This window comes from Lithobates pipiens, unplaced genomic scaffold, assembly GCF_037356315.1.
Source record: "Lithobates pipiens isolate NorthernLeopardFrog02 unplaced genomic scaffold, aLitPip1_a1.2 Scaffold_23, whole genome shotgun sequence".
Taxonomy (NCBI): Eukaryota; Metazoa; Chordata; class Amphibia; order Anura; family Ranidae; genus Lithobates; species Lithobates pipiens.
In genome coordinates this window covers 112,041,479-112,049,411 of record NW_027507785.1, presented here as the reverse complement: position 1 = coordinate 112,049,411, position 7,933 = coordinate 112,041,479, and the positions used below count along the sequence as shown (strand labels likewise).

Here is a 7,933-nt window from a genome sequence, read left to right as displayed (position 1 = left end):
AGGGGAAATGTTCTGCGATCGAGAAGCTACTGCCCATAATTATCTTGGAGATCCGGGCAGTTTACATGGCTCTCATAAAGTGGTCTTACAGACTACGAGGTCTCCCGTTTCGGGTTCAGTCCGACAATGCCACAGCAGTGGCTTATATCAGTCACCAGGGCGGTACCAGGAGTCTGGTGGCCCAAAAAGAGGTGAATCGCATACTTATCTGGGCAGAAAAGCATGTTCCGTGTTTTTTTCTGCAGTCTTCATTCCAAGAGTGGAAAATTGGCAGGCGGATTTTCTGAGCCGCCAGCAGTTGTGCCCAGAAGAATGGGCTCTGCACCCCGACGTGTTTCGGAACATATGTCACAGGTGGGGTACTCCGGATGTAGATCTATTTGCATCCAGGTTCAACAGGAAACTGGACAAGTTTGTGTCAAGGACAAGAGATGCGCTTGCTCAGGGGTCAGATGCTCTGACAGTTCCCTGGGATCAGTACAATCTGATCTATGCCTTCCCCCCGAGCCCGCTTCTGTCGCGGTTCCTGGGAAGGGTCAAGAGGGAGACAAAGTCGGTCCTTTTGGTGGCCTCGACTTGGCCCAGGCGACCATGGTACGCGGAGATCATGAAGTTGGCAGTAAGCAGGCCATGGATCCTCCCTCTCCAGCCAGATCTGCTCTCACAGGGTCCAATCTACCATCCTGCTTTACGCAGTCTGAATTTGACGGTTTAGCTGCTGAGACCCACATTCTGAGAGACCGTGGCCTTTCGGGGCCAGTCCTTTCTACTCTGGTCAAATGCCAGAAAGCCAGCCTCCAGGCTTATTTATTACAAAATCTGGAGGACATATGTTTCCTGGTGTGAACTCAGGAAATGGCATCCTAGAAAGTATGTCCTTAGCAGAATCTTGGCCTCTCTCCAGTCAGGCCTAGAAATGAATTTGGCCATAAGCACTATCAAGGTGCAGATTTCGGCCCTGTCAGTGTTTTTTCAAAAGCCACTTGCATCACATTCCCTGGTACGGGCTTTTATCCAGGGGGCCATGCGGATAAGACTGCCAGTTAAACCTCCGGTATGCCCTTGGGATCTGAATTTGGTTCTCTCGGCCTTGCAGGGGCAACCATTTGAACCTTTGCATCTGGCTTCATTAGTTCTCCTGACTAAAAAAATGGTCTTCTCGGTAGCCATATCTACGGCTAGAAGAGTATCAGAGCTGGCAGCTCTTTCCAGCAAGGAGCCGTATCGAATTATTCATAAGGACCGGGTGGTCATGCGTCCCAACAGGTCCTTTCTACCTAAGGTGGTTTCGGGTTTCCATTTGAATCAGGATGTAATCCTACCATCCTTTTTCCGGACCCTCAATCCACAGAAGAAGAGTCTTTGCACACTTTGGATGTGGTTAGAGCAATCAGTATTTATCTTCAAGCAACTACTCAGATAAAGAAAACTGATTGCTTATTTATTTTGCCGGAAGGCCCTAGGAGGGGCCAGGCGGCGTCAAGGTCCACTCTCTCAAGGTGGATTAGACAAGTTATTTCTCAGGCCTATGGTTTAAAGGGGAAGATTCCTCCTTTTCAGGTGAAGGCGCACTCTACTAGGGCTGTTAGTGCTTCTTGGGCAGTGCATCACCAGGCCTCCCTGGCTCAGATCTGTAAGGCTGCAACTTGGTCATCAGTCCACACATTCACCAGATTCTATCAGGTGGATGTCAGAGGGCAAGAGGATATCGCCTTCAGGCGCAGTGTACTGCAGGCTGCAGTTTAGGTCCTCCGGTCCCTGGCGGTCTATAATTATGATCTGTGTCTCCCTCCCCTCAATCTGAGCATTGCTATGGGACATCCCACTATGTAATGAAGCTCCTGTGTCCCGTGATGTATGATCAAGAAAATGGGATTTTTATATACAGCTTACCTGTAAAATCCTTTTCTTGAGAGTACATCACGGGACACAGTGCTCCCGCCCCTCTTGGGTTTTTACGTGGTTTCTTATTGCTTTGCTACAAAACTGAGGTGCCTCCCAGATGGGAGGGGTTATATAGGGGAGGAATTCTCCTTAATTGGGGTCAACCAGTGTCCAATCACCAGAGGTGCCTATATAACCCACTATGTAATGAAGCTCCTGTGTCCCGTGATGTACTCTCAAGAAAAGGATTTTACAGGTAAGCTGTATATAAAAATCCCATTATTTTGCTAGAAAATTACTTAGAACTAATACATTTTTTTTCTAACACCCTAGAGAATAAAATGGCAGTCATTGCAATACTTTTTGGCACACCGTATTTGCGCAGCGGTCTTACAAGCGCACTTTTTTTTGGGAAAAAAATAATAAAATAAAAAAATAAGACAAGTGTAAAGTTAACCCAATTTTTTTTATATTGTGAAAGATAATGTTATGCCAAGTAAACTGATACCCAACATGTCACGCTTCAAAATTGCGCCCGCTCGTGGAATGGCATCAAACTTTTACCCTTAAAAATCTCCATAGGTGATGTTTAAAAAATTCTACAGGTTGCATGTTTTGAGTTACAGAGGAGGTCTAGGGCTAGAATTATTGCTCTCACTCACTTGCGGCGATACCTCACATGTGAGCTTTGACCACCATTTTTATGCGTGGGCGCTACTCACGTATGCATTCGCTTCTGCACGCAAGCTCGTCGGGACGAGGCGCTTTAAAAAAAATTCTTATTTATTTTACTTGATTTTATTTATTTTTTCCCTGTTTTTTTTTTTTTAAAATTGGGTCACTTTTATTCCTATTAAAAGGAATGTAAACATTCCTTGTAATAGAAAAAAGCATGACGGGTCCTGTTAAATATGAGTTCTGGGGTCAAAAAGTCCTCAGATCTCATATTTGGACTTAAATGCAATAAAAAAAAATGTTTTAAAAAAATGACAACAAAAAAATGGCCCTTTAAGACATATGGTCGGAAGTGATGTTATGACGTCACTTCTGCCCTGCTATGGTATGGAGACGGGTGGGGGCCATCTTTCCCTCACTCATCTCCATACCCAGCCATGGACAGGTCCTGATCGCCTCCGCCACTTCCGACGGCTCTGGTAAGCTGTGCAGGAGAGCAGCGGGAGTGGGATGGCCCCTCTCTGGCCGCCGATAACGGTGATCCACTGCAGAGACGACCATTATCGTAAACAGAACCATCGGCCTAAAAGATGGAAACCTCGGTTGTGGCAGCAGCTGCCAACGTATATGTACAGGAGCCGGTCGGCAAGTGGCCATGGATGCTGATAGAGCCTGTTGCCTGAATAAGGGAAGGACACTGCGAACTCTGACCAGCTGTGCTGCTGACAGTGAACAGACTTGGTAAAAGGCCATTGGCCAAAATCACACTATACTTTGACAAAAGAAGAACAGCATTGCTTGCCAATATCCAGTACATTTATCAGTGCTACCAGGGACCAGAACCAATACCTTATCAGTGCTTAAAGGACAATTATCCTGAGTGCCCAGACATACCAATTGGGCCCCACTGAGCTGGCCAGCAGAAGAAAGAGAGTATATTACAAATTGATGAAGTGTTAGGGTGGCATAGTTCTCCCTCTTTAAGATTTCTCCAGTATAGGGTTCAAGAGGAACTGTTCTCTACACCAATTGATTGTATTTTTTACAGTAAAGTTCTTTCTATTGTTCACTTATTTGCAATGCCCTAAATATTCCCCACTCAGCCAGGTGTCAGAGTGCATGGTGCTATTTTCAGAGCCATGGGCACAGGAACAGGGGACCCAATAGATCGCCGCTTCTTCAGGGTTGAACACTACATACTGTAAATATTATGCAAATGTTAACAATACCCATAACGGTAATTTACCTGGGACACTGTGGGATACAAGGTAAAAACAAGTGGGTGGGCATGGACAGTCATCTGACAGTGGAAGTGGCTTGAAAAGGAGTGATGAAACAAAATCTTTGCTTATTTGCTGTATATTCCGCATCCTTATGCCACAGTCCTTGTACCCAGAAAATACTGCTAATCACTGTGCCACAAGGGACAGTCTCAAAGACTCACATAAACCTCAGGACAAGGGATATTTTTTTTTAAACTAAACTTTCTGCTTACATTTGCTTTTCTGCACAAAAAAGTATCGCTTTTTTGAACCTACTGCTAGAAGAACTTCATTAAAACCAGCAAGTGTTGAGACAGTAAACATTTTTTTCATGACTAGGTAATGTACATCATAACAAATAGAACATAGAGACAGAGAGAATGGGAAGAGTGCCAGGGAAGCTGAGGAGAGAGAGTGTGGAGAGGGTAGCAAAGAGATAGAGAAATGGGAGGGTGAGGGGGAGAGAGCAGGAGAGGGAGGAAAAGGAAATAAGAAAAGGAAAGGAAGAAGGAAGGGAGAAAAGGAGAGGGGGATAATTGAGATGGATGGAGTAGGTAGAGACTAGGGAGAGAGAGAGGGGGAGGAAAGAGATGGAGGGAGGAGAGAGAGTGAGGAAAGGGGAAGGGGAGATGGAAATTATATGGTCGCTAAAGGGATTTTCCTCAAAATGCAGTGCTTCTCTCTACTCCCTATAAATAAGTGAAGTTTGGTGAGTTAAAGTGGAGCTCCACCCTCTTTTTCAAGTCCCCTGCATCCCCTTCTTCTCTGGCCCCTTAAACACATTTGGAATATAATTTTATTTATTTTTTTAAACTCACATTGTTATCTTTAAAAGTTATCTTGCTTCCTGTTTCCGGCCGCGGCCTGAACACTTCTTCCCCCGTCCTCTATGCCTCCTGGGAGATGTTTTTTATCAATCCCAGAAGGCACTAGGGGCCGCTGGGCTGTAGTATCGCGTGATTTCCGAACCGGAAATGACGCAATACAAGGCGGCGCCGGCCGGCGCCATTTTAAATAAGGGCAACGTTGCCTTTGTTGCCAGTGTTCATATAGCAGCAGCAGCAGCAGTAGAAGAAGCAGCAGCAGCAGCAGCAGAAGAATCATCATCATCATCATCATCATCATCATCATCATCAGCCTCCTCCTCGCAGAGAACAAACGCCTGGAGGATAAAGAAAGCAGCTACTGCTCATCGTAAGTACATGTGTGCTGTGTGCTATGTGCTGGGAAGGGAAGGGGAGGGAACGTTTGATTTGCTTTGCTGGTGAGGTGTTTTTTTGTTTTTTTTTGTCTGTGCTGTGCCATGTGGTGAGGAGGGGACATGTGATGAGAGGTGAGATGTTTGCTTTTTTTCATGGAGATCTGTTATGTGGAGAAGGGTTTGCTTTTTTTCATGGAGATCTGTTATGTGGAGAAGGGTTTGCTTTTTTTCATGGAGATCTGTTATGTGGAGAAGGGTTTGCTTTTTTTCATGGAGATCTGTTATGTGGAGAAGGGTTTGCTTTTTTTCATGGAGATCTGTTATGTGGAGAGAGGATTGCTTTTGAGATCTGCTGGGGGGGGAGGGGGGAGACGGGAGACATGTGCTGTGGGGGGTGGGGAGGCTGTGTGTGTGTGTGTGTGTGTGTTGGGACATGTGATGGGAGGTGTGTGTGTTGGGACATGTGATGGGAGGTGTGTGTGTGTGTGTTGGGACATGTGATGGGAGGTGTGTGTGTTGGGACATGTGATGGGAGGTGTGTGTGTGTGTGTGTGTGTGTGTTGGGACATGTGATGGGAGGTGTGTGTGTGTGTGTTGGGACATGTGATGGGAGGTGTGTGTGTGTGTGTTGGGACATGTGATGGGAGGTGTGTGTGTGTGTGTGTGTGTGTTGGGACATGTGATGGGAGGTGTGTGTGTGTGTGTTGGGACATGTGATGGGAGGTGTGTGTGTGTGTGTTGGGACATGTGATGGGAGGTGTGTGTGTGTGTGTGTGTTGGGACATGTGATGGGAGGTGTGTGTGTGTGTGTGTGAGATGGGAGGTGTGTGTGTGTGTGTGTGTGTTGGGACATGTGATGGGAGGTGTGTGTGTGTGTGTTGGGACATGTGATGGGAGGTGTGTGTGTGTGTGTGTGTTGGGACATGTGATGGGAGGTGTGTGTGTGTTGGGACATGTGATGGGAGGTGTGTGTGTGTGTGTGTGTCTGCGCGTGCGCTGTGATGGGAGACGTGTGGTGGGGGGGGCGTGTGTGTGTGTGTGTGTGTGTGTTTGTTGGGACATGTGATGGGAGACGTGTGTGTGTGTTGGGACATGTGATGGGAGACGTGTGTGTCTGTGTGCGCGCGCTGTGAGGGGTGTGTGTGTGTGTGTGCGCTGTGTGATGGGAGACATGTGCGGTGGGGGGGGCACGTGTGTGTGTGTGTGTGTGTGTGTGTTTGTTGGGACATGTGATGGGAGACGTGTGTGCGCTGTGTGATGGGAGACATGTGCGGTGGGGGGCACGTGTGTGTGTTTGTTGGGACATGTGATGGGAGATGTGTGTGCGCTGTGTGATGGGAGACATGTGCGGTGGGGGGGGCACGTGTGTGTTTGTTGGGACATGTGATGGGAGACGTGTGTGTGTGTGTGTGTGTGTGCGTGCGCTGCGTGATGGGAGACATGTGCGGTGGGGGGGGCACGTGTGTGTGTTTGTTGGGACATGTGTGGTGGAGGGACGTGTGTGTTGTGATGGGGGGACATGTGCTGTGTTGTGGGACATTTCCTTTGCTGTGATGGGGTACATGGGACATGTGCGATGCTGTGGGGGGGCCATGTGAGATGTGCGGGGGACATGCAAAGTGAGCTGTGGGGGCATTGGGTTTGGGGGGACGTGGGCTGTACTGGGGGACATGGGAGGTGTGGGGGGACGTGTGCTGTGCAGGTTGATTTTATATCTCTATACCCCTCTATTCCCACGTCACCCTCACCTGCCCCCTTCTTTTCAACTTGCCCACTACCCCTTATCATAGAATGAAGAAATATAGTCATTAAATATATTTATTTATTTTCTTGCAGAAGCTGTAGGACTGTAGAAATTCATATTTACTTGGTCTACGCCATTTACAGGTAAGCAATGAACAAAATAATGCAAGTTATTAACAAATGTGTAGATTTATTATTATTTTTTTTTTTTTTTAAATGTCTAATTTATTTTTTGTTTTATTGTTTTAAATCTCTAGGTTGAAGATCGAATTGATTTTGTGACTTTTGAAACCAAAAAATTAAGACATATAGTACGAAAAGGTTCCCTACTCTAAGCTCAATAATATTTTTAAAGTGTCTCCCCCTCTGTGTCTCTCGCGCCTCTCTCTCTCTCTCTCTCTCTCTCTCTCTCTCTCTCTCTCTCTCTCTCTCTCTCTCTCTCTCTCTCTCTCTCGCGCGCCCCTCTCTCTCTCTCTCTCGCGCGCCCCTCTCTCTCTCTCTCTCTCTCTCTCGCGCGCCTCTCTCTCTCTCTCTCGCGCGCGCGCCTCTCTCTCTCTCGCGCGCGCCTCTCTCTCTCTCTCTCTCTCTCTCTCGCGCGCGCCTCTCTCTCTCTCGCGCGCCTCTCTCTCTCTCGCGCGCCTCTCTCTCTCTCTCTCGCGCGCGCCTCTCTCTCTCTCTCTCTCTCTCGCGCGCCTCTCTCTCTCTCTCTCGCGCGCCTCTCTCTCTCGCGCGCCTCTCTCGCTCGCCTCTCTCTCTCTCGCCTCTCTCTCTCTCGCGCCTCTCTCTCTCTCGCGCCTCTCTCTCTCTCTCTCGCGCCTCTCTCTCTCGCGCCTTTCTCTCTCTCTCGCGCCTTTCTCTCTCTCTCGCGCCTTTCTCTCTCTCTCTCTCGCGCCTTTCTCTCTCTCTCTCTCGCGCCTTTCTCTCTCGCGCCTTTCTCTCTCGCGCCTTTCTCTCTCTCTCTCGCGCCTTTCTCTCTCTCTCTCGCGCCTTTCTCTCTCTCTCGCGTCTCTCTCTCGCCTCTCTCTCGCGTCTCTCTCTCGCCTTTCTCTCGCGTCTCTCTCTCTCGCCTTTCTCTCTCTCTCTCTCTCTCTCTCTCTCGCCTTTCTCTCTCTCTCTCTCTCTCTCTCTCTCGCCTTTCTCTCTCTCTCTCTCTCTCTCTCTCGCCTTT

The 7,933-nt window shown here is 48.1% G+C and overlaps 1 long non-coding RNA gene across 1 annotated transcript; it reads left to right on the top strand.

Annotated features, from left to right (window-relative positions):
- Positions 1-4,932: 4,932 nt before the first annotated feature.
- Positions 4,933-7,147, top strand: LOC143926980 (uncharacterized). Its single transcript, XR_013262180.1, has 3 exons — positions 4,933-5,015; positions 6,859-6,909; positions 7,023-7,147. It is a non-coding gene; the product is annotated as an uncharacterized LOC143926980 (long non-coding RNA).
- The last annotated feature ends 786 nt before the right edge of the window (positions 7,148-7,933 follow it).